Source organism: Mobula hypostoma, chromosome 4 (genome assembly GCF_963921235.1).
Source record: "Mobula hypostoma chromosome 4, sMobHyp1.1, whole genome shotgun sequence".
Classification (NCBI taxonomy): domain Eukaryota; kingdom Metazoa; phylum Chordata; class Chondrichthyes; order Myliobatiformes; family Myliobatidae; genus Mobula; species Mobula hypostoma.
This window is the reverse complement of record NC_086100.1, coordinates 194465633-194491443: the sequence shown is the minus strand read 5'-3', so window position 1 is coordinate 194491443 and position 25811 is coordinate 194465633. Positions and strand designations below refer to the sequence as shown.

Here is a 25811-nt window from a genome sequence, read left to right as displayed (position 1 = left end):
TCTCCTGCCATCTCCTGTAACCCTTCAAGCCCTGAGCAATCAAGAATCTACCAACCTCTGCCTTAAATATACCCAATGGCATGACCTCTACTGCCATGTGTGGCAGTGAATTGCACAGATTCACCACCCTGTGGCTAAAGAAATTCCTCCTCATGTCCGTACTAAAAGGACATCCCTCTATTCTGAGGCTGTGCCCTCTGGTCCTAGACTCCCCCACCATAGGAAACATCCCCTCCACATCCACTCTATCAAGGCCATAGACCATTAAAGCACTGTACAGACCCTTCAATCCATGATGAATCTTCTCTAAGATCAATCCCTTCTCCATAACACTCCATTTTTCTATCATCCGTGTGCCCACCGAAGAGTTTCTTAAATGCCCCTCATGTAGCTGCCTCTACTACCACCCCTGGCACCAGCTCTCTCTGTGTAAAGAATTTACCTCAGATGCCTATACTTTCCAGCAATCACCTTTAAGATTATGCCCCCTTGTATGAGCCATTTCTGGCTATTCGCTCTATCAATGACTCTTTTATCTTGTACAAGTCATTTGATCGTAAATTCACTTTGAACTTTGAACCTTGAAGAATGCAGAATTAGGACTGGCCCTTCAGCCGGTCTTGAGGGGGACACCGAGGGAGGTGGGTGCCTGGAATGTGCTGTCGGGGGTGGTGTTAGTCGCAAATGTGACAGAGATGTACAAGATGCCGGACTAAGCTGCGTCTCTTTTGCTGGTATTTGTCGGGAAAGCTCATTCGGGAAGTGTTAGAGCTGAAGGTCTCTGGTCCAGTCCCAGGTTTTGGCACTGAGACTTGTTTCTTTGGGGCGATGCGGTGGCATGGCGATTAGCGTCACACTTCCCAGCGCCGGTAACCAAGGTCCGTTTCTGCTGCCCTCTGTAAAGAGTTTGTATGCTTTCTCTGTGACTGCGTAGGATTCCTCCGGGTGCTCCGGTTTCCTCCCACAGTCCGAAGGCGTATGGGCTAGTAAGTTAATCGGTGACATGGTGTAATTGGGTGAGGCTCGGTGGGGTGGAAGGGCTTGGTAACATACTGTATTGCTAAATAAAACTCTACCATGGACAGTCGCAGGCCCAGCTGTGAAAGGAAGTGGGTTGGCCATGGGGCTAGGAATCCTCCCCAATCCCGTAAAAACCCAGAGCTACAGAAACACCTACAGAAGCTCCAAAGATCCCATCCCGGGGAGAAGCATCTTCACCTAGAGGACACATGCAGTCACGAAAGCAGGAGCCGCAGGGCTGGTCAACCTTCGGTGCAGGACAATGGATTCTGGGAAGCTGCTGTTGGAGACCTGTGCCCCAGGAGGAGTGACAGGCTTAAGAAGAAGAATATCTCCCAGTTCCCTCAGCCTCTTAAACATCTCCAACGTACCTGTTTGCACCAGCGCTCCTGCCAGTCTACTCCCCACCCTGAGTGAAAATCCCCATTAACATTTCTCACTGGCTCACCTTGAATACAGGAACTGTCAGCCGCCAGACTTGCTGACAGGAACTGTATTTAAGGTGAGCCAGGGAGAAATGTTAATGGGGATTTTCACTCTCCAGAGCCACCCAGGCAGGGATGTGATCTCGGAGCAGAAGAAGACAGTTGGCTTGGGAGGCAATCCTGATAGGACTGCCTGGACTTGTGAATGGCCAACCTTGGCCAGGCCAAATACAGATTGAGAAAGGTGATCTTTGATGGACTTCCAAGCCAGCTATTGTCCCCACCATGGGAGTGAGAGATACTCTTTGTCTGACCCTGGGAGAGTGTGATGGGACGGTGTAGAGGGAGCTTCACTCTGTGTCTGTCCCTGGGACGGTGTAGAGGGAGCTTCACTCTGTGTCTGTCCCTGGGACGGTGTAGAGGGAGCTTCACTCTGTGTCTCACCCTGGATGTGTGTGATGGGACGGTGTAGAGGGAGCTTCACTTTGTGTCTGACCCCAGGAGTGTGTGATGGGACAGTGTAGAGGGAGCTTCACTCTGTGTCTGACCCCGGGAGTGTGTGATGGGACGGTGTAGAGGGTGCTTCACTCTGTGTCTGACCCTGGGATTGTGTGATGGGACAGTGTAGAGGGAGCTTCACTCTGTGTCTGACCCCGGGAGTGTGTGATGGGACGGTGTAGAGGGAGTTTCACTCTGTGTCTGACCCCGGGAGTGTGTGATGGGACGGTGTAGAGGGAGTTTCACTCTGTGTCTGACCCCAGGAGTGTGTGATGGGACAGTGTAGAGGGAGCTTCACTCTGTGTCTGACCCTGGGAGTGTGTGATGGGACAGTGTAGAGGGAGCTTCACTCTGTAACTGACCCCGGGAGTGTGTGATGGGACAGTGTAGAGGGAGCTTCACTCTGTGTCTCACCCTGGTAGAGTGTGATGGGAGAGTGCAGATTCACCCTTTATCTTTGAGCTGAATGAAGAGAGGATAGGACTCTGTAAATGCTTCCACCCTCGTACTACACTCTGCTGACAAATGCCTGCTTTATTTTGGTGTTGAGCCAAGTTGCCAAACAACAGGCAGCTGATAATGAGGCACGGCAGCAAATGGCAATGTGTTGATTACTTTTCAATGTGTCCGAACTCCCTCTGAACTTGGTGTTGAAAGCTTAAGTGTTACGAGGGTGTCCAAGTGGCCCCATGCAGTGTTGGACACCCACAGGCAACACTTCATTTTCCTGTTTCCACCCTCAATGCTGACACAGGCAGCACCCGCCATCAAATCCCTTTCATTCACAAGGTCCTCGGGTGACCTGTTTACAAACCCAAACTGCTCCCCACTGACTCTACTCAGTACACAGCACTTAACACCAGCTTTGTAAGGGTCAGCAGCGTGGAAAGCTGTCACATGGCTGCAGGGTGCATGTTGTTGGGGTGGAGGGGAAGGATCTGGTTCATCGGGTGACCCTTGACCCTTCTCCTTAAGAGCCCTGAATGGCCATAAATCCCGAGGTTGTTACAGAGAGGACACCACTGAGAGATGATTTGGATGTAATCACAGCTAGTTGTGTTGGTATCGAGGCTGCAGTTAGATGGGACTCTGAAAACATAGTGTGTGGCCGTGCACATGTGTGTTGTGAGTGTGTGTGTGTGTGTGCCTGTGCATGTATGTTGTGTGCGCGTGTATGTTTCCGTATGTGCTGTGAGTGTGTGTGGGTGTGTGTTTACAGTATGTGTGTGCCTGTGTGCAGTAGAAAAAATATCCCTGAGACAGAGAGAGAGACAAAGTTCAAATGTTCAAAGTATCTTTGTTACAAGAATATGTTGACATAATACAAGGTTGAGCTTCATTTTCTTACGGGCAGCCACAGAACAAAGAAACACAATAGAACCCATTAGTTTAGTTTTGTTTTGTTTAGTTTAGTTTAGTTCTTTTTTTCTAATTTGGGTTTTTTTTCCCTGTCATTTTTAAAATTTTTCTTTTTATCATGTTTAATTACATGAAGAGTTTGGGAGGCTTAGTATACTTAATGTTATCTGTAGTTTATATTCGCATATGCTAATTACCAATAATGTAATCCCAATCTCTTTGTACTAATGTTGTTGTTATGTTTATCAATTTAAAAATCAATAAAAAGATTGAAAAATAAAAGAACCCATTAAAAAAGACCTTTGAACACCAAATGTGCAAAAAAAAAGAACAAATTGTGCAAATAATAAAAATTAGGCTTCACAAAGTTGAGTCCCCAGCCATGTAGCCAGTTCATCACTGCAGCCGGTCCAGGAGCCTGTTGGTTGCAGGCCGCAGCCTCAGTTCAGTGCAGAGACGAGTAAACCTCGTGGGCCAGCAAGCTGAACTGGCCCGTCCCTCATTTCTGGCCCCAAACACCCTGGCCTTTTCAATCTGGCCCTGCGTTAAATCGGCCAAACATTGGTTTATTCTTTGCCCTCAGGTCCAGGCCATGTGCCTTGATTCGGCCCATACCCACTATGCCACAACCTTACTGCATCTTCGACACCGTCAATGTGCAGATATCTCCCTCTAAAGTGGGAGAGAAACACGGGACATGTCCTGGATGGAGTGGGGGAATTTGATAGAGGTATACAAAATTATAAGGTGAATTATAGATAGGATGAATGCAAGCAGGCTATTTCTACTGAGGTCAGGTGAGACTAGAACTAGAGGTCATGAATTAAAGGTGAAAGGTGAAATGTTTAAGGGGAACATGAGGGAATCTCTTCACTCAGAGGGCAGTGGGAGTGTGGAATGAGCTGCCAGCACAAGTGGTGGATGGGGTTTTGATTTTAACATTTAAGAGAAATTTGGATAGATACATAGATGGCAGGCCTAGAAAACCATAAAACATGGGAGCAGAATTAGCCCATTTGGCCCATTGAACCTGCTCAGCCATGTCATCATGGCTGATCCATTTTTCCTCTCAGCCCCAATCTCCTGCCTTCTCCCATATCCCTTCATTCCATGATTATTCAAGAATTTATCAACCTCTGCCTTAAATATACATAAAGACTTGGCCTCCACAGCTGCCTGTGGCAAAGAATTCCACAGATTCGCCATTCTCCCCCTAAAGAAATTCATCTTCATCTCTGTTCTAAAAGGACGCCTCTCTATTCTAAGGCTGTGTCCTCTGGTTTTCCACCACAGGAAACATATTCTCCAAATCCACTTTATCAAGGCCTTTCACCATCTGATAGGTTTCAATGAGGTTACCCAGAGCCAATAAACGCTCTTCATATGACAAGCTGTTCAATCCTTGAATCATTTTCATGAACCTCCTTTAAACCCTCTCCAGTTTCAAACCTGCTGACAATACTTCAAGTGAGGTCTCACTAGTGCTTTGCAAAGTTTCAACATCACATCCTTGCTTTTATATTCTAGTCCTCTCGAAATGAATGCTAACATCACATTTACCTTCCTCACCACAGACTTGACCTACAAATTAACCTTTAGGGAATCCTGCACAAGGACCCCAAAGTCCCTTTGTGTCTCAGATTTTTGTATTTTCTTGACATTTAGAAAATACTCAACCCTTTCAGTTCTTCTACCAAAGTGCATGACCATACACTTCCCGGCACTGTATTCCATCTGCCATTTCTTTGTCCATTCTCCTAACCTGTGTAAGTCCTTTTGTAGCCACTTGACTTGCTCAAAACTACCTGCCCCTCCACCTATCTTCATATCTCTGCAAACTTTGCAACAAAGCCATCAATTCTGTCACCCAGATCATTGACATATAGCATAAGAAAATGATCCCAACACAGACCCCTGTAGAACACCACTAGTCACCTGCAGCCAACCAGAAAAAGCTTCCTTTATTCCCACTCTTTGCCTCCTGCCAATCAGTCACTGCTTTATCCATACTAGAACCTTTCCTGTAATACCGTAAGCTCATAACTTGTTAAACAGCCTCATGTGTGGCACCTTGTCAAAGGCCTTCTGAAAATCCAAGTACACAACACCAACCAATTCTGCTTTGTCTATCCTGCTTGTTATTTCTTCAAGGAATTCCAACAGATTTGTCAGGCAAGATTTTCCCATGAGGAAACCATGCTGACTATGGCCTGTTTTTTTTGGAGGGAGGAGAAGATAGTGGCACGACGCAGTGCGCGTGACTGTTCCGAATGAATATCGAATACGGGTAACTAGGGGCCGTGCACAATCCGGATTTGATGGAGACAGCTGTGAGAAGCGCAGAGGAACATCTGGAGCAACTTCTGAAATGCCTGCTTTGCTGCTGCTGCTACTGTGCGATCGAGAATCTCCGGAGGGGAAGGCCCCAAATCCTCGGCTTTGTGTATCGCCTGTTGCCGGGGCCGGGGTCGAAGCGCACGGCAGAGATGGTGCTCGGTGCTCGGTGTCGGAGAGCTGGTCGGAGGCTCGGAGTTTTCGGATGGACTCGGAGTCGGACTGTGGTCGGATGCTTCCAGAATGCTGCATCGGCAAGTTGGCGGCGCTGGAGGTTTACCGTCTACGTGAGATGACGGGACTTTCCAGAGACTCTGTGACTTTTACTGTGCCATGGTCTGTTCTGATCAAATTACGGTATTGCTTTGCACTGTTGTAACTATATGTTATAATTATGTGGTTTTTGTTACTTTTTAAGTCGGTCATGTGTTTTCATGATATCATTCTGGAAAAAACATTTTATCATTTCTTAATGCATGCATTACTAAATGACAGTAAAAGGGGACTGCGTGTCCTCATAATCATAATAATAATAATTTTATCATGAGCCTCCAAGTACCCCGAAACCATATCCTTAACAATCGACTCCAACGTCCTCCCAACCACTGAAGTCAGACTAACTGGCCTACAATTTCTTTTCTTCTGCCTCTCTGGAGGGCTATGGTCTGAGTTCAGGTCGATGGGAGTGGGCAGGTCAGTGATTTGGCACAGATCAGATGGGCTGAATGGCCTGTTTCTGTGCTATAGTGTTCTATGACTCTATGACGTGCTTTCCAATCAGTGAAAGTGGGGAGAGGCTCTGATGGAGAGTGCCTGGTGGTCATTGCTGAGGCAGTGACGGATGTGGTGTTGAACTGGAGCTGGTGTTACAGCTGTGTGGGATCAGCCTGGGCAAAAAAAAACCCTTTAAAGGCGGCCTGAGCATTTGCCTCTGGGCTGTTTGTGTTGATGCTCTGACCTCTGTCCTCTAATCCACTGCTGACATGTTTCAACGAGAGCTCGATGACTTTGCTGAGTTACTGGATTAGGTGGTTGAAGTGTCTTTCACAAAGGATGCTGCCAGCTGCCTGTGCCTTCTGCACTCCAGACTAGCTCATCCCTGTGTCAGGAGGGTCCTCTTCACGTGAGGGTCCGCAGCGTGAGCGAGGGACGTGAAGGGAATCAGTACAGCACAGAGCTCATGACCCCCTGCTGTATGAGAGAGAGGCAGAGACTGGGTGAGGGCAAGAGAGAGGGAGGGAGATAGACAGATAGTCAGACAGACAGAGAGAGAGAGACAGAGGCAAAGACTGAAGAGCGAGAGAGACAGAAAAGGGGGAGAGAGAGGGAGAGGAACAGAGAAACAGAGATAGAGAGAGAGAGAGAGAGAGAGAGAGAGACAGACAGGGAGGGAGCAAGAGAGAGAGAGAAAGACAGAGAGAAAAGAGGGGAGACAGTGTGGGGGAAGATAGAGAGAGAGAAAGAGAGACAGTGGGGGGAGAGAGAGACAGAGACAGAGACTGAAGGGCAAGAGAGAGATAGAGAAGTGGGGGGGGGGGTCCAGTACAGTGATGGGCAAGTGAAGTTGAGTGAAGTTTTCCCCTCTGGTTGAGGGGGAATAATTGTTCCTGACCCTGGTGTGTGAGTTCTGAGGCTCCTGTACCTTCCTCTTGATGGCAGCAGTGAGAAGAGAGCGTGGCCTCGATGGTGGATGGAGCTTTCTTGCGACAGCATCCAGTGTCGATGTGCTCAATGGTTGGCGGGGCCTTACCCATGATGGGCTGGCCTGTATCCACTACTTTTTGTAGTCTTTTCCATTCAAAGGCATTGGTGTTACCATACCAGGCTGTGATGCAGCCAGTCAATATACTCTCTACCACACGTGTATAGCAGTTTGTCAAAGTTTTAGATGCAATGTTGAATCTGCACATACATCAAAGGAAGTACAAGTGTAGCCGTGCCTTCTTCGTAATTGCACATTCATGCTGAGCTGAGGACAGATCCTCCGTAGTGATAACACCAAGAAATTAAAAGTTGCTGACCCTCGCCACCTCTCATACACTGGTACTCTGCTTTCTGCCTCATGAAGTCATTAATCATCTCCTTGGTCTTGCTGGCATTGAGTGAGAAGCTGTTGAGGCAGAACTCAGTCCAATTTTCAATCCTCCTCCCATTTAACTCTAGCCTAATCATGGGACAATTTACAGTGACCAATTAGCCTACCAACCAGTACGTCTTTGGACTGCGGAAGGAAACCCATGCGGTCACAGGGAGGCGTGCAAACTCCTCCTAGACAGCGGCAGGAACTGAACCTAGATCGCTTGTACTACGGAGCGTTGTGCTAACCACTGCATTTCTGTGCTGCACCAAATTGCCCCTATGTCCCCCCTTTAGATCCTTTCACTCTCACCTCAATCTTCAGCCCTCTAGTTTTGGAACACGTATCAGAATCAGGTTTATTATCACCGGCAAATTTGTGGCAGCAGGACTGTGCAAGATCTAAAAAGTGACTGTAAGTTACAAGACGTAGTGTGAAAAGAGGAACAGTGAGGTAGTGTTCATGGGTTCAGGGGTCGTTAAGAAGTCAGATGGCAGAGGGGAAGAAGCTGGTCCTGAATTGTTGAGCTCATATTCTCAGGCTCCTGTACCTCCTTCCTGATGGTCGTAATGAGAAGAGGGCATGTCCTGGCTGATGGGGGTCCTTAATAATGGATGCCTTCTTGAGTCATCACGCCTTGTTGGTGGGGAGGATTGTGCCTGTGAAGATCTGGCTGGCTCTACGACCGTCTGCAGTTTCTTGTGATCCTGTGGATTGGCCCCTCCATACCAGACAGTGATGCGACCAGTCAGAATGCTGTCCACAATCCATTGATAGAAATTTGTAGAAGTCATTGGTGACATACCAAATCTGCTGAAACTCCCAACGAAGTACAGCCATAGGAGTGCCTTCTAGGTAAATGTATCGCTCTGTTGTGTCCAGCATAGAATATCCGAGAACTTATAACTGCTCACTCCTTCCACCGCTGGCCGCAGAGTGAGGACTGGTGCATTTTTTTCCCAACTTCTCCTTCCTGAAATCCAAAATCAATTCCCAGATCTTGCTGACATTGAGTGTGACGTTGTTGTTGCGACCCCTCTCAACCAGCTGATCTACCCCGGTCTTGCACACCTCCTTATCACCATGTAAGATTCTACCAACAACAGTGGTGTCATCAGTGAATTAACAGATGCTGTTTGAACTGTGTCTGGCCACACAGTCAGGTGTTGAATGTGGGATCGAAGCTGTCCTTCAGCCTGGTGGTATGTGCTTAAAGGCTTCTGTATCTTGTACTCAGTGGAATTGTTAGGGGTGGGAGGTGGTGGATGGGGATGAGGAAAGAATGAACAAGGTGGGGTAGGTCCTCGAACATGTTGGTTGCTTTTCTGAGGCTGCAGGAAGTGTAGACAGAATCCATGTGGAGAAGAAGCTAGTGTGTGTGATTGACTGCGCTGTGTTTACATCTCTGCAACTTTTTTGTGGTTCTAGGCAGAGCAAGTGTCACACCAGCCTGTGATGGTCCAGGTAGGATGCTTTTAATGTGCAATCTTTATGAGTCACCAGGGACATGCAGAATTCTCTTGGCCTTCTGTGGAAGTCTCAGTAGGTCAGACAGTATCTATGGAAAGGACTCTTCATCCACAGTCCTGATTGTTCTGATGAAGGATCTTGGCCTGAAATGTCAACTGTTTGTTTCTTCTATAATTGCTGCCTGACCTGCTGGGGTCCTCCAGTATTTTGTGCATTGCTCTGGATTTCTAGCATCTGCAGAATCTCTAGTGTTTATGAGGAAGTTTATAAGCCTACAAGAGGAGAGGCTGTACTTGATCTGCTATTGGAAAATGAACCTGGTCACGTGTCAGGTCTCTCAGTGGGAGAGCAATTTGGAGATAATGATCACAATTCTATCTCCTTTACCATAGCATTGGAGAGGGATAGGAACAGACAAGTTAGGGAAATGTTTAATTGGAGTAAGGGGAAATGTGAGACTATCAGGCAGGAGCTTGGAGCCATAAACTGGAAACAGATATTCTCAGGGAAACGTATGGAAGAAATATGGCAAATGTTCAGGGGATATTTGTGTGGGGTTCTGCATAGATACGTTCCAATGAGACAGGGAAAGGATGGTAGGGTACAGAAACAGTGGTGTACAAAGACTGTTGTAAATCTAGTCAAGAAGAAAAGAAGAGCTTACAAAAGGTTCAAAACACTCGGTAATGATAGTGATCTAGAAGATTATAAGGCTCGCAGGAAGGAGTTTAAGAATGAAATTAGGAGAGCCAGAAGGGGCCATGAGAAGGCCTTGGCGGACAGAATTAAGGAAAACCCCAAGGCATTCTACAAGTATGTGAAGAGCAAGAGGATAACACATGAGAGAAGGACGTGGAAACCATAGAAAGGGTGCAGAGGAGATTTACAAGGATGTTGCCTGGGTTGGGGAGCATGCCTTATGAGAATAGATTAAGCGAACTCGGCCTTTTCTCCTTGGACTGACAGAGGATGAGAGGTGACCTGATAGAGGTGTACAACATAATGAGAGGCATTGATCGTGTGGATAGTCAAGAGGCTTTTTCCGTGGGCTGAAATGGCCAGCACGAGAGGGCATAGCTTTAAGATGCTTGGAAGCAGGTACAGAGGAGATGTCAGGGGTAAGTTTTATACGCAGAGAATGGTGAGTGCGTGGAATGGGCTGCAGGCAGCAGTGGTGGAGGCGGAAACGATAGCGTCTTTTAAGAGACTCCTGGATGGATGCATGGAGCTTAGGAAAATAGAGGGCTATGGGTAAGCCTAGGTAGTTCCAAGGTAAGGGCATGTTCAGCACAGCTTTGTGGGCCGAAGGGCCTGTATTGTGCTGTGGGTTTTCTGTGTTTCTAAGTAGAGATGCTGGTGCACTTTCTTCATTGTTGTTATGATACCAAGTTCCTGGGAGTCCACACCACAGGTGACCTCCCTGAATAAGAAGGCACAGCAGTGCCTTTCTATTTCTAAGGAAACTGAGGCAAGTGAAGCTCCCATCCACCCATCTAACTGCATTTTACAGGAGCACCTTTGACAGCATCCTGACAAGTTGCATCTCCATCTGGTCTGGGAGCAGGAGAGCATCAGACCAGAAGTCCCTGCAAAGGACTATGAAAATGGCCAAGAGGATCATAGGGGTCTCTCCCTACCATCCATTGGGGACATTTAACAGGAATGCATAGACAGGGATCCCACCCATCCATCCAGCATCCTCTTTGACTTTCTATCATCAGATGGGAGATGAGACAAGAACGGCCAGGATGGGGAAGTGTCTTCCCTGAGGCCACTAGGCTTCTGAACTCCCTGCCGCCTTGCATTCGACGTCTCACTGGTTAATCTGTTCTGCACCCTACAATATTTAATTTATGCAATTTACTTTGGTTATTTATGTGTCATTCATTTATTGTGTGTTATATGTCTATTATGTGTTCTACAGTGCTTTACACCCTGGCTAGGAGATACATTGTCTTGTTTGACGGTATACATGTATATACTTAAATGACAATAAACTTGACTTAACTTGACCATGTCACCTGGCTCTCTTTCTCCTTCCTGTACTCCCTCTCGTGGCTGTTTGTGATCTGGCCCACGATGGTGGTGCCATTTGCAAACTTCGTGGAGTTTGTACAGAATCTGCCCACGCAGTCGTGAGTGAACAGTGAGTCGAACAGGGACTGAGGATGCAGCCTTATTATGTTGCTTATCATCACGGGGTTTACTGGATTTTATTTTCATCAGTAGGCCTTCCAGCTTGTGCTGTCAACTTCAAAACTCCTGTTATTAAGACTCTTGGAAGCAGACTGAAAAACGTCCCCCTTGAAAGAAAAGTCCAAGGGTCAGGCCGGCAAGCTCTTTCAGAAATGCCGTTAATTACTTCTCCAGAATATTGGGGTTTAAAAAAAATTATCAATGCATTTACAAATCTACCGTAACGTGGAGTGTAACACGCTTAAACATCGCTCCCATATCGGGTTTCGTCTCTGGCATCACGGTCGGAATTGCTCGCAGTTAAATCTTATTTGCTTTGAGCCTCACTCTGCAGCTGTGGTTACAGTTTCTGAGGAGTCAGGGCCTCAGGTTACCGCCTTGAAGATTAACCCTTGGCACCGAGTGAGGGGCTTCAAAGGCGAACGCACTCACATCCCCAGAGGGAAGCAAGTGAGAGCCAGGGGGTGGATGGAGGGGCAGCGAGATGAGGCAGGGGAAAGTGTCTCAGTGAGTCTCAAAGAGGGAGAGAGAGAGATAGGAAATCTCAAAGAGATAGAGAGAGAAAAGGGAAAGAGAATGAAGAAGAGAGGGGGGCAGTGGTCCATCGTCATGTAGAGGAAGCTCAGAGGCAGATGGGCAGAGAGGCTGCTTGAATCGGCCCCGCCATTCGCGAGGGCCATTACCTAGAAACGCCTCCTTGCTTTGTACACTAAACAGTTGGTGAGTTCTATCCCTGAGGTGTGTTGCAGTGACATCAACAGAAGGAATCTAGACATGGGATACCATGTGGAATATTTAGCACTAATTTGTATGAACTTTGAGGAATAGGGAAGGTGGACAAGCAGTGGAAGGGCAAAGCTCCCTCCACATTGTCCCATCACAAGCTCCCAGTGCAGGGACAGTAGAGGTTATATACAGACCAAAGCTCCCTCTACACTGTCCCGTCACACACTGCCAGGACACGAGTTAGACATAAAGCTCCCTCTACACTGTCCCGTCACGCACTGCTAGGACACAAGTTAGACATAAAGCTCCCTCTGCATGGCACTGTCCCATCATGCACTGCAAGACACAAGTTAGACATAAAGTTCCCTCGATACGGTCCCATCACGCACTGCCAGGACACAAGTTAAACATAAAGCTCGCTCGACACTGTCCCATCACATACTCCCAGTGCAGGGATAGCACAGGTTAGATACAGATCAAAGCTCCCTCGACACTGTCCCATCGCACACTTGCAGGACGTGAGATAGACATAAAGCTTCTTCACACTGTACAATCACACTCGACAAGGCCACAAGTCCAGCATGGAATAAAGCTCTCTCTACATTGTCCCATCATACTCTCAGATTTAATCCTTACATGACAGAGCGTATCTGCTGCCACAATAAGATTCCACTCGGGGTTGGAGGAGCAACAACTCATATTCTGTCTGGGTCTTCTCCAATCTGATAGCATGAAACATCGACTTCTCTAACTTCCAGTAATTGTTTCTCTTCCCGCATCCCTATTTCTTCATTCTCCATTCCAGCCCTCCTCTCAGCTCTTCTCTTCTCCTCCTCTGGTTCCCCTTCTCCCTTGGTCCACTCTCCTATCAGATTTCTTTTTCTTCAGCTCTTTACCTCTTCCACCTATCACCTCCCAGCTTCATACTACATCCCCTCTCCCACCCCCCCACTTCCCCTCTCGCTTGGTGTCACCTATCATCTATCTGCTCGTACTCCTCTGCCACCCCCCACTTTCTTATTCTAGCATCTTCCTCCTTCCTTTCCAGTCCTGAAGAAGGGCCTCGGCCCGAAACGTTGACTGTTTATTCATTTCCATAGATGCTGCCTGACCTGCTGAGTTCCTCCAGCATTTTGTGTGAGTTGTAATTTGAGTTACCAAAGAGAATGTTCCATGTGAGTCACACTCTGTCTTGTTTGGGCAAAGAGATCCACCCTCATTTTTGTAAACACCAATGAGTACGTTCAGAGTACCTGTCCTCTCAGAACCATCTCCTCATTCTTGTGAACTTACACGGCACTGCATCAAGGCATTCTTATCTGTCCATAGATAAAGAAAGTAAATTGGGACTTAATTCTCAGGTGTGCTAAGTAGATTGGGTTCCTGGTCCTGAGGTTGAGTTTGGTAGGAGGCTCAGGTTGGCAACCTTTCTGTGATATGATGACTACGTGGCCAGATTCTGCTCTAACACTATTTACACTAGGGGTTCCCAACCTTCATTATGTCATGAACCTCCACCATTAGCTGAGGGGTCCATCACCCCAGGTTGCGAGCCCCTGATTCACAGGTTTGCAGATGATAGCATCGTATTGGGCAGTATCCCAACAAACTGGAATTCAAGCCGGAGATGGAGATCCTAGTGAGGTGGAGTTATGACAACAAGCTTTCCCTCAACATCAACAAAACAAAAGAGCTGGTCACTGGCTTCAGGGGGGGAGGGTGGTGCACACACACTTATTCTCAGTAGTGGTGCTGAGGGCGAGACGGTTGAGATCTTTACATTCCTTGAAGTGTATATGTCCATACAAAACTCACCAGCATCTCAGGAGGCTGAAGAAATTTAGTGTGTCCCGTTTGACCCTCACCAATTTTTATAGATTCACCATAGGAAGCATACTATCTGCACACATCATGGCTTGGTATTGTAACTGCTCTGCTCAAACCCACAAGAAACTGAGTTGTGGTCATGGTTCAGAACATCATGGAAGCCACTCTCCCCTCCATGGACACTCTCAAGACTGCTCGATGCCTCAGTAAAGCAGCCAACATACTCAAGGAGCTCACCCATCCCATCTTCCCCTCCATGTTATGGTAAACACCCAATCGCGCCAGCCTCTGGGGTTTAGACGCTCTGATTATCCAGTGTATCTATAGCTGGGCTGTCCCTTTAAGGATTCTTACCCACTCTGTGAATTGGCGGCCATGGTTTGGCGCCAAGATTTGGATATACAAAGAGCACATGAACTCAGTATAGGGGCTTAATCGTCAGATCAACTTTGGTTCAGTCTTTGAGAGTGTTTAGGAATTCCGTCTCATTTGGATTCTCATCTAGTTTCTAGTCAAGAACCCAGTTCTTGTCTCAGTCTCGAAATCATGTCTTGATTTTCATGCTGCAACTGTACAGGGTACTGGTGAGGCCGCACCTGGAGTACTGTGTGCGGTTCTGGTCTCCATACTTGAGGAAGGATATACTGGCTTTGGAGGCAGTGCAGAGGAAGTTACCCAGGCAGATTCCAGGGATGAAGAGAGATTCTGAGGAGAGATTGAGTTGCCTGGGACTATACTCTCTGGAGTTCGGAAGAATGACAGGGGGTCTTCTAGAAACATACAAAATTTTGAAAGGGATAGATAAGATTGAAGTAGGAAAGTTGTTTCCATTGGTAGGTGGGACTAGAACTAGGGGACATTGCCTCAAGATTCAGGGGAGAAGATTTAAGATGGAGATGAGAGAAACTTTTTCCCAGAGAGTGGTGAATTTGTGGAGTTCTCTGCCCAGGGAAGCAGTTGAGGCTTCTTCACTAAATATATTTAAGAAACAGTTAGATAGGTTTTTACATAGTAAGGGAATTAAGGGTTATGGAGAAAAGGCAGGCAGATGGAGCTGAGCTTACAGACAGATCAGCCGTGATCTTATAGAATGGAGGGGCAGGCTCGATGGGCCGGATGGCCGACTCCTGCTCCTATTTCTTATGTTCTTATTTCTGTTCTTATTTTAGTCGCTGATACTCCAGTACTTGGGTCCAAACCATCCTTGCCGAGGCCTCTTGTCACACTCCCATCACGCTAAAGATATGTAAGCCTGAAAATATGTACCATCAGACCCAAAGAGAGCTTCTATGCCACTGTTATAAGACTATTGAACGGATAGCCTTAATCTCACATCTACATAACCTTTATACCTTATTGTCTGCCTATGCTGTCCTTTCTCTGTAATGCTAGCACTTTATTCTGTATTCTGTTATTGTTTTCCCTTGTACTGCCTCAGTGCTCTGTGTAATGAGATCATCTGTATGGATGATATGCAAGTCAAGTTTTTCATTGCAGCTTGGTACATAAAACGTTCAAAGTAATTTTATTATCAAAGTACATATATGTCACTATATTCAACACCGTGATACATTTTCTTGTGGGCATACTCAGTAAATCCAATAACCTTATAGAATTAAAGGTTCAAAGATTCATTTTAATATCAGAGTAAGTTTACATGATGCTACCTGAAATTCATACACTTCACAGACATCCATGAAACACGAACAAGAATGATAGAAACATTGAAGCCTGAAGAACCCCTCCACCCTCCCTTTGCGCAATGGAAGACTGCATCCAACAGGACAACAAGCAACCAGTGTGTAAAAAACAATAAACTGCAAATGCAAAAGGAAAAAATAAATAATAATAATAATAATAATACATAATTAGGCAATAAATATCGAGAAGAGGAGATGAAGAGCCTTTGAAGGTGGGAATTGTTTAATGATGCAGCAAGTGAAGTTGACTGAAGTTATTCCCTGTGGTTCAGGAGCCTGATGGTTGAGGAGTAATAACTGTTCCTGAACCTGGTGGTGTGAGTCCTGAGATTCCTGTACCTTCTTTCTGATGGTAGCCATGAGAAGAGATGGTGGGGAGCCCAGATGATGGCTACTGCTTTCCTGTGACAACAGTTCATGTAGATGCGCTCAGTGTTAGGGAGGGCTTTACTGTGATGGACTGGAATATATCCACTACTTTTTGTAGGATTTTCCATTCAAGGGCATTGGTGTTTCCATACCAGGCTATGATGCAGCCAGTCAGTATACTCTCCAACACACATCTATAGAAGTTTGTCAAAGTTGTAGCTAATATAACAATAATAAACCAATTTACTGATTCACCAATTTCACTTTCTGCCGGTCAGCCCTTAACAATAAAAGGAATCTGTTCCTGCAAATGTACCGATAAAAATTCACCATAGCTTCGTAGCTTGATGATCTGCACTTGGAAGTGTCAATGAAGTTGGAGTAAAAGTTTATATATTGAAAGTTTGCAAAGTTCCCCAGCAAAACAGCCAGGACTGCTCTCTGTACTCCTCACTCACAATGTCTATTCATTACTTTGTTGTCTGTTCAAAGTCCAAAGTACATTTATTATCAAAGCAGGTATATGTTACTGTATACTACCTTGTGATTCATTTTCATGCAGGCATTCCAAAATTCAAAATTCAAAGTACATTTATTATTGAAGAATGTATACATTATACATCCTTGAGATTTGCCTCCTTACAGCCAGCCACAAGACAAAGAAACCTGAAAGAACCCATTAAAAAAAGGAAACGTCAAACCCTCAATGTGCTGAGAAAAAAAACGAATCATGCAAACGATGAAAGCAAGCAAATAGCATTCAGAACTGAAATCCATGACAGAGAGTCAGCCACAGACACGAGACCACAGCCTCAGTTCGATGCGGAGCCGAGTAAACGTTGTGGAGCAGCGAGCTGAACTGGTCAGTCCCTTGCCTCTGGCCCTGGTACCCCCACCTTTTCAATCTGGGCCAGTGCTTAAATCATCATCCAAACGTTGGGTTCTGTCACTTTGGTATAGTCTGGGGCCTGGACCCGCCACCTTGATTTGGATTGCATCCGATCTCCCTGATTCAGCCTGGCACCTACATTCATCGAACCTCGGCTCCTTCCTCACTCTTGTCAATGGACCTGGTGCCTTACCTCGGTTCTGCTGCATCGAATCGTCTCCAACCCTAAAGGGACGTTATAGGCTGTTGTTTGCAGTGACCATTTACCAGAAAAAGTGTCATTAATAAAGTATTTAGGCATTTACAGGAAAAATAAAGAAAAAAAATAGAACCTACAAAGAAACATATATAAACAAAAAGCTGGAGGAACTCAACAAGACAGGCAGCACCTATGGAAAATAGTAAACAGTCAATACTTCAGGCTGAGACCCTTCATCGGGACTGGAAAGGAAGAGGAGAAGTCATAGTAAGAAGGAGACTGACAATCAACCAACGTGCAAAAGAAGACAAAGTGTGCAAATAAAGAAGTTAATACTGAGAACACGAGTTGTAAAAAAAGTCCTTGAAAGAGAGCCTGCAGGTCACAGAATCAGTTTAGAGTTGAGGTGGGTGAAGTTATCCACATTGGTTCAGGAGCCTGATGGCTGTCGGGTACTGACTGCTCCTGAGCAGTGAGAGGAGAGCATGGCCTGGAGGGTGGGGTGGTGGAATGGTGGGGTGGTGGGGTGGTGGGATGGTGGGGTGGTGGGTTGGTGGGTTGGTGGGATGGTGGGGAGTCCTTGGTGATGAATGCTGTTTTCTTGTGGCAACAATGGGCCAAATGGCTGAATTTTACTCCTATGTTTTATGGTCTTATGGGATCTCGTAGATGTGCTCAATAGATTCAATAGGATCTATGTCATGATCCCAGCTCCTGGGCACCATTGGCTGACACTTTGTTATCAGTCTCTCTTAGAGAGGTGATCGGGCAGCATCCAGATCGATAACCTGGGCTCCTGTATTAGGATGAGCAGCTGTCAAGGAGCTTTCCACTCTGTCTAAACCTTGCTGTCCTTGTACTGGGAGTATGTGATAGGACAGTGATGAGGGAGCTTTATTCTGTTTCTCATACTGGGTCTGTGTGCGATGGGACAGTGTGGAGGGAGCTTCCCTCTGTCTGACCCTGGGAGTGTGTGATGGAATAATGTAGAGGGAGCTTCACTCTGTGTCTAAAATGAATTGCTGCATTCCTGGAACACTCTCCTTGAGAACTTATATATTTTCCTTTAAATTTATCTTTGATCTAATTTTTCCCCTCCCCATGGGAGCAGACTACCTGCTCCCAGTCCTCTCTAGGTCAAGGTGTTATTCTTGATGCCACTGCTGGGTATATAGATGATTTTGAATGCATGCCTCTGTTTTCCTTTCTGCCCTGTCTGGTGTGGGTTGGATTATCACCTCTGGGTGGCGGGCTAGGATTGAATTCTCATCTGTGCAGACAGCAGACTCCCTGGGAGACTACAGCTGGCAGAGGCCCCCCACTGCTGTGGCTCAGTGTCTGTGGACGGGAAACAACAGGACACTTGGGATCAGGAGGGTATCGGGAATGGGCATGCTGTGCCCGTCTCTCATAGCGCGACGGACTAGACGGGTAGTGAAGGGAGGGGCAGCCTCCGTCGGTCGGGTCGACCATGAATGTTGCGTCTTAGTGTCATATGCAGCCTATGGCAGGACGATATGGAGAGCAGGTTGTTGCCCATGTCACAGGCTTCCCCTCTCCATGCAGCTGACAAATCCAAGGGAATGGCAGGGACTGATAGAGTTCAGTACCAATGGCGTTGCAGGAATTGCCATTCAGCATTGAACTCAATATAGGACTGGTTTAGGGACCCCAGCTTGGGATGTTCCCTCGGGATTTACTCCCGAAGCCTTCCCCATGAGCGGGTAGAGTAATAAGCCAGCAGAGGTCTGAGATCAGAACTCTCCTTCTGTTTTACCTGTAAAATGGCAGGATACTGGGTAGTGTGGAGGAGCAGAGGGATCTGGGGTTGCATGTCCACAGATCCCTGAAAGTTGCCTCACAGGTAGATAGGGTAGTTAAGAAAGCTTATGGGGTGTTAGCTTTCATAAGTCGAGGGATAGAGTTTAAGAGTCGCGAGGGAATGATGCAGCTCTATAAAACTCTGGTTAGGCCACAGTTGGAGTACTGTGTCCAGTTCTGGTCACCTCACTATAGGAAGGATGTGGAAGCATTGGAAAGGGTACAGAGGAGATTTACCAGGATGCTGCCTGGTTTAGAGAGTATGCATTATGATCAGAGATTAAGGGATCTAAGGCTTTATTCTTTAGAGAGAAGGAGGATGAGAGGAGACATGATAGAGGTATACAAGATATTAAGAGGAATAGTTAGAGTGGACAGCCAGCACCTCTTCCCCAGGGCACCACTGCTCAATACAAGAGGACATGGCTTTAAGGTAAGGGGTGGGAAGTTCAAGGGGGATATTAGAGGAAGGTTTTTTACTCAGAGAGTGGTTGGTGCATGGAATGCACTGCCTGAGTCAGTGGTAGAGGCAGATACACTAGTGAAATTTAAGAGACTACTAGACAGGTATATGGAGGAACTTAAGGTGGGGGTTATATGGGAGGCAAGGTTTGAGGGTCGGCACAACATTGTGGGCCGAAGGGCCTGTACTGTGCTGTACTATTCTATGTTCCATAGGTTCTCCTAGATTTCCTTTCAACCATGGCTGAACAGCCCCGACGGTCCAAAGCGACTGGTTTTAAGGTGCCAGTAACTCACCTTTGCCCCTTCTCTTCTCAGTAGAAGTGGTCCTGCCAGGCTTAGTAGCTAAGCCACACGTGAAGGCCGGGAGATGGACTTGGTTGTCAGAGGCGATTTGAGACATACACCACTGGGAGCGGTTAATAGGTAGTGGGAGCTTATCACCCACACCCCTCTCCCCCCCACCCCTCCGAGGCTATGACAACCTTAAGGAACCACAGGCAGTGAATATCGCACTCCTAATCCTGCTCTTACCCAATCAGAGCTGATCAGAGTCTGGCTTCACAGCAGTCCCACTGGTGAAGGACTGCGGACAACAGGTGATTAAGCTCCAGCCCATTGATAAAATAATACTTTTCCAGAAAACTACTTGAGGTGAAAAAATTCCATCTGTCAGGAGCTGGGGAACAACTGTACCCTGGACAAATGGAGCAGCTGTTCGATGACTGGACCCTTTGATGGTCGTCTGTTTATTTAAGTGCTTGTAACAACCCAACTTGACCTCCGAACTCGCTCTCAAATCCCACCCGCACTTTAAAGGGATCCCGTTGGCTTTCAAGATCATTGACCAGTCAGGGTCAGGCATGAAGCTCCTTTTTATTAGGTGTTCAGGCTGAAATGTAGAGAGGCAGACGGCGTGGACGTACAAGAGTTGGTACTGAGGAGAGCGAAGGAGAAGGGGGAGGTCAGGATAGATAAAGCCATTATATAACAGCTTGCAGCTTACTCCTAAGTGCCTGTTATAAACCACGGAAAGCATGCAGATTATGATTCATTCCTGGGTGTATCTACGGATAGACTCAGTACAACTTCAGAATATCTGTATAACCTCACCCAACTTCACTTGCCACATCACTGAACTGACTCCCACAACCTATGGACTCACTTTCAAGGACTCTTCATTTATTTATTTGTTTGTTTATTTATTTATTATTCTTTCTTTCGTTTGTATTTGATCGACTTGTTGTCTTTTGCACATTGGCCGTTAGTCCACCCTGCTGGGTGCGGTCTTTCATTGATTCGTCATGGTAGTGTAGTGGTTAACACAGCGGTTCAGAGTACAGGTGACTGGGGTTCAATTCCCGCCCTTGCCTGTAAGGAGTTTGTGCGTTCTCCCCGTGACTGTGTGGGTTTTCCCCAGGTGCTCCAGTTTCCTCCCACAGTCCAAAGACCTACCGGTTGGTAGGTTAATTGTAAATTGTCCTGTGATTAGGCTAGGCTGGGGTTGCTGGGCGGTGCAGCTCGAAGCGCTGGAAGGGCCTATTCCGTGCTTGGATTTACGGAGTATGTCCACAAGAAAACGGATCGCAGGGCTGCATATGGTGGCATATATGCACTTTGCTAATAAATTTACTTTGAATCTGAACTCCTGCAGTCTCCTCAATTTGATTCTTGCCTTCCACAGTCTGAGACACAGTAGCACAGCAATCAGAATCAGGATCAGAATCGGGTTTAATCCATGTGCCAAGCTGTTGCTTTGCAGCAGCATTTCAGTGCAAGGCAGGAGGGTATAATAATAAAAAAGCACTGCAATTCAGTCATTAATCAAACTAAAATTACTATGTACAATAATAAAGTTACAATAAATAAGTAGTGCAACTTACTTACTGCCCGTTATGCCGTTGGTGTTTAGGGCTGCGATGAAGGTCCTCCATCTCTGGTGGTGTCCATCATGTCTGTACCTTGGTTTTCATCACTGTTAGTCATGCAAGCTCTGGTGGAGGCTCCGAAGTACTGTTGTACACAGATATAGGATTCTTCAATGCTGTTTCCGTAACAATTTTGTTGGTATCCTTTGACCTGTTTGGCATGGGTGACCCTACCAAGTACCAAAGTGTAAAGCCCTGACTCCAGCACCACAGCTCTCTGGCCACTGAGGCACGCAAGCTCCAAACCATGAGAAGGTCGTGGTCCTCTTGGAGGAAGTGGTGCAGCAAAAGAGCGCAATGGTGAGATGGTCTTCATGCGTTCAGGGACCGCTCATAAACCAGGTGGCAGAGGAGATGAAGCTGAGAAGAGGGCATGTTCTGGGTAATGGGGCTCCTTAATGATGGATGCTGCAATTTTGAGGCATCTGTCGCCTTTTGAAGATGTCCTGGTTGGTGGGTAGGCTATATATGATTATGAAGACATGCAATCCTCTTTTATTGTCATTTAGTAATGCATGCATTAAGAAATAATACAATATTTCCTCCGGTGTGATATCACAAAACACAGGACAGACCAAGACTGAAAAAAACTAACAAAACCACATAATTATAACATATAGTTACAACAGTGCAACAATACTGTAACTTGATGAAGAAGTCCATGAGCACAGTAAAAAGTTCAAAGTCTCTCAAATGTCCCACATCTCACGCAGACTTGAGAAGGAAGAAAAACTCTCCCTGCCATGCCCGACCACAGTCCGACTCTGAGTCATCAGAAAACTTTGAGCTCTGATCAGCTCTCTGACACTGGGTACTGAGCGCCATCTCTATCCGAACGATTCAATCTCCATCTCGGTCTCCAACAGCAGGCAAAGCCGGGGATTTTGAGGCCTTCCCTCCGAAAGATTCCCGACCGCGCAGTAATGACAGCAGCGAACGAGCGTTTCAGAAATTTTTCCAGATGTTCCTCTGTGCTTTCACATCCATCTCCATCAAATCAGAATTGTCCACAGCCCCTATTTAACAGATACGATATCATTTTGCACCAGAGGGCTGCGCACGCGCCTATGATGGAGTTGGCTGAGTTTGCAAGCTCACCCTTTTCCGACCCTCCACACCAGATAGTCATGTATCCAGTTAGAATTCTCGTTCCATATACTCAACAATACGAACAGTATTCACGTTACATATACTCAAACTTGCTCTGTGTGAAAAACTTGACCCTCAGGTCCCAGAGGGGATAAGTCATTCATCTTACCTCACCAAGTTTGCTCATCGACCAGGTATGTAGTCATAATTTCTGAAGGTAAAGCTGGTTAATTAATCTCTGCTCTTTCACCTAGGCTGCCCTGTCTGCGATATGTAGACGTGGATAATATGAGGGGCATAATTTTAAGGTGTTTGGAGGAAAGTATAGGAGAGATGTCGGAGGTAAGTTTTTATACACAGAGTGGTGGGTGCATCGAATACGCTGCCAGGGGTGATGGTGGAGGCAGGTACGTCAGGGACATTTAAGAAACTCTTAGATAGGCACACGGATGAAAGAAAAATGGAAGGCTATGTGGGAGGGAAGAGTTAGATTGATTGTATTTCAAATAGGGAGACGGAGTACAGGAAGGAGATAGAGAGCTTTGTGGCATGGAGTCAAGACAAAAAAAAAACTTTCCCTTGTTGTCAGCAGAGCAAAAGAGCTGCTTCATATATCTCTCATTCTCTTCTCTCTCTCTCTCTCTCTCTTTCTCCCGCTGTCACTCACCTCTTCTGTCTTACCCTTGCTCTCCCTATCTCTCTCTTTCTTTGTCTCTCCCTTACCTCTGTCTCTCGCTCTTCTTGTGTCTCTCTACTGACCAAACCCCACCTCTGCCTTTCTGTGCCTCTCTCTCTGTTTATTTCTGTCTGTCTGTCTGTCTCTTTCTCTCTCGTCCTCTCTGAGTAATAATTTGTTGGTCTGTCTCTCCTCACTCTCTCTTTTTCTATCTCTCTCTCTCTCTTTCTCTTCCCTCTCTGGCTGTCTCTCTCCCTGCCTTTCTCTCTCCTTCAGTCTGCATGTCTCCCTATCTTTCACACACTTCCCTCCTGCCCTGAGTTCTTCTTTCCCAGCCCTATCTCTCAGTAGCTCTTGCTGTGTGTGTCTCTCTCTCTTTCTCTCATTCTGTCTCTGTCTCTGTCTCTCTCTCTATCTCTGTCTGTGTCTATCTCTGTTTCTATCTTTCCCTCTCCCCTCTAGCTATCCCACTCTCTGCTTTTCTTTCTCCCTTTTGCGAATCTCCACTTCCTTTCCTTCACTCACCATCCCCTCTTTCTCTTAGTACTTCGATCCCCATCCCACCTCTCGGTAGCTCCCTCTGTCTGTCTGTCTCTCTGTTTCTTACTCTCTACCCAACTTAAATCACCTGGACGACACCGACACCTATGCTAGAATGCCGTATGTGTGTCTGTCAGTGATATTAAACCTCTTTCTCTCTCTCCTCCCTCCACTCCCTCCCCACACCCTTTGAGATGCAATGCTCTTTCTCCTGTCTTTCAGCACTTGCTCTGGCCTCTGCTGGGTGGGGAAGAGACACAGACACTATGCAGACTGTCAGCTGTAACCACTGGGCACTGAGTTATACAACAGGCAGGGAATATTCGACAGACCCCGGGCGCAGCTCTCTTTAATCAAGAGGGAGTGCTTGCTATAAATTCCAATGACAATTTTCATTTTAAACAAGTTGGTACGTTTAGCTGGACAGGGATTTCCAAATATGCATTCAGTGGCCACTGTATTAGTTACCATGGTCCTGGAAGAACGTTGTTTCATTTTTACTGTGTACTGTACCAGCAGTTATGGTTGAAATGACAATAAAAGCGACTTGACTTGACTTGACCTTCTGTACCCAATAAAGTGGCTGCTGGGTGTATGTTCGTGGTCATCTGCTACTGTAGCCCATCCACTCCAAAGTTCGAAGTGCTGTGTATTCAGAGATACTCTTCTGCATGCCACTGTTGTAACGCATGGTTATTTGAGTTACTTTTGCCTTCATAGAAACATAGAAACATAGAAGATAGGTGCAGGAGTAGGCCATTCGGCCCTTCGAGCCTGCACCGCCATTTATTATGATCATGGCTGATCATCCAACTCAGAACCCCGCCCCAGCCTTCCCTCCATACCCCCTGATCCCCGTAGCCACAAGGGCCATATCTAACTCCCTCTTAAATATAGCCAATGAACTGGCCTCAACAGTTTCCTGTGGCAGAGAATTCCACAGATTCATCACTCTCTGTGTGAAGAAGTTTTTCCTAATCTCGGTCCTAAAAGGCTTCCCCTCTATCCTCAAACTGTGACCCCTCGTTCTGGACTTCCCCAACATCGGGAACAATCTTCCAGCATCTAGCCTGTCCAATCCCTTTAGGATCTTATACGTTTCAATCAGATCCCCCCTCAATCTTCTAAATTCCAACGAGTACAAGCCCAATTCATCCAGTCTTTCTTCATATGAAAGTCCTGCCATCCCAGGAATCAATCTGGTGAACCTTCTTTGTACTCCCTCTATGGCAAAGATGTCTTTCCTCAGATTAGCGGACCAAAACTGCACACAATACTCCAGGTGTGGTCTCACCAAGGCCTTGTACAACTGCAGTAGTACCTCCCTGCTCCTGTACTCGAATCCTCTCGCTATAAATGCCAGCATACCATTTGCCTTTTTCACCGCCTGCTGTACCTGCATGCCCACTTTCAATGACTGGTGTATAATGACACCCAGGTCTCGTTGCACCTCCCCTTTTCCTAATTGGCCGCCATTCAGATAATAATCTGTTTTCCTATTTTTGCCACCAAAGTGGATAACTTCACATTTATCCACATTAAATTGCATCTGCCATGAATTTGCCCACTCACCCAACCTATCCAAGTCACCCTCCATCCTCTTAGCATCCTCCTCACTGCTAACACTGCCACCCAGCTTCGTGTCATCCGCAAACTTGGAGATGCTGCATTTAATTCCCTCATCCAAGTCATTAATATATATTGTAAACAACTGGGGTCCCAGCACTGAGCCTTGCGGTACCCCACTAGTCACCGCCTGCCATTCTGAAAAGGTCCCGTTTATTCCCACTCTTTGCTTCCTGTCTGCTAACCAATTCTCCACCCACACCAATACCTTACCCCCAATACCGTGTGCTTTAAGTTTGCACACTAATCTCCTGTGTGGGACCTTGTCAAAAGCCTTTTGAAAATCCAAATATACCACATCCACTGGTTCTCCCCTATCCACTCTACTAGTTACATCCTCAAAAAATTCTATGAGATACGTCAGACATGATTTTCCTTTCACAAATCCATGCTGACTTTGTCCGATCATTTCACTGCTTTCCAAATGTGCTGTTATCACACCCTTGATAACTGACTCCAGCAGTTTCCCCACCACCAACGTTAGGCTAACCGGTCTATAGTTCCCCGGTTTCTCTCTCCCTCCTTTTTTAAAAAGTGGGGTTACATTAGCCACCCTCCAATCCTCAGGAACTAGTCCAGA

The 25811-nt window shown here is 46.5% G+C and overlaps 1 long non-coding RNA gene across 1 annotated transcript in view; it reads left to right on the top strand.

Annotated features, from left to right (window-relative positions):
- LOC134345020 (uncharacterized) overlaps positions 1-22731 on the top strand; it is a 50246-nt gene extending 27515 nt beyond the window's left edge. The window contains exons 2-3 of the long non-coding RNA XR_010017594.1: positions 21285-21600; positions 22644-22731. This is a non-coding gene — a long non-coding RNA (uncharacterized LOC134345020). The remainder of the gene's footprint in view (positions 1-21284; positions 21601-22643) is intronic.
- The last annotated feature ends 3080 nt before the right edge of the window (positions 22732-25811 follow it).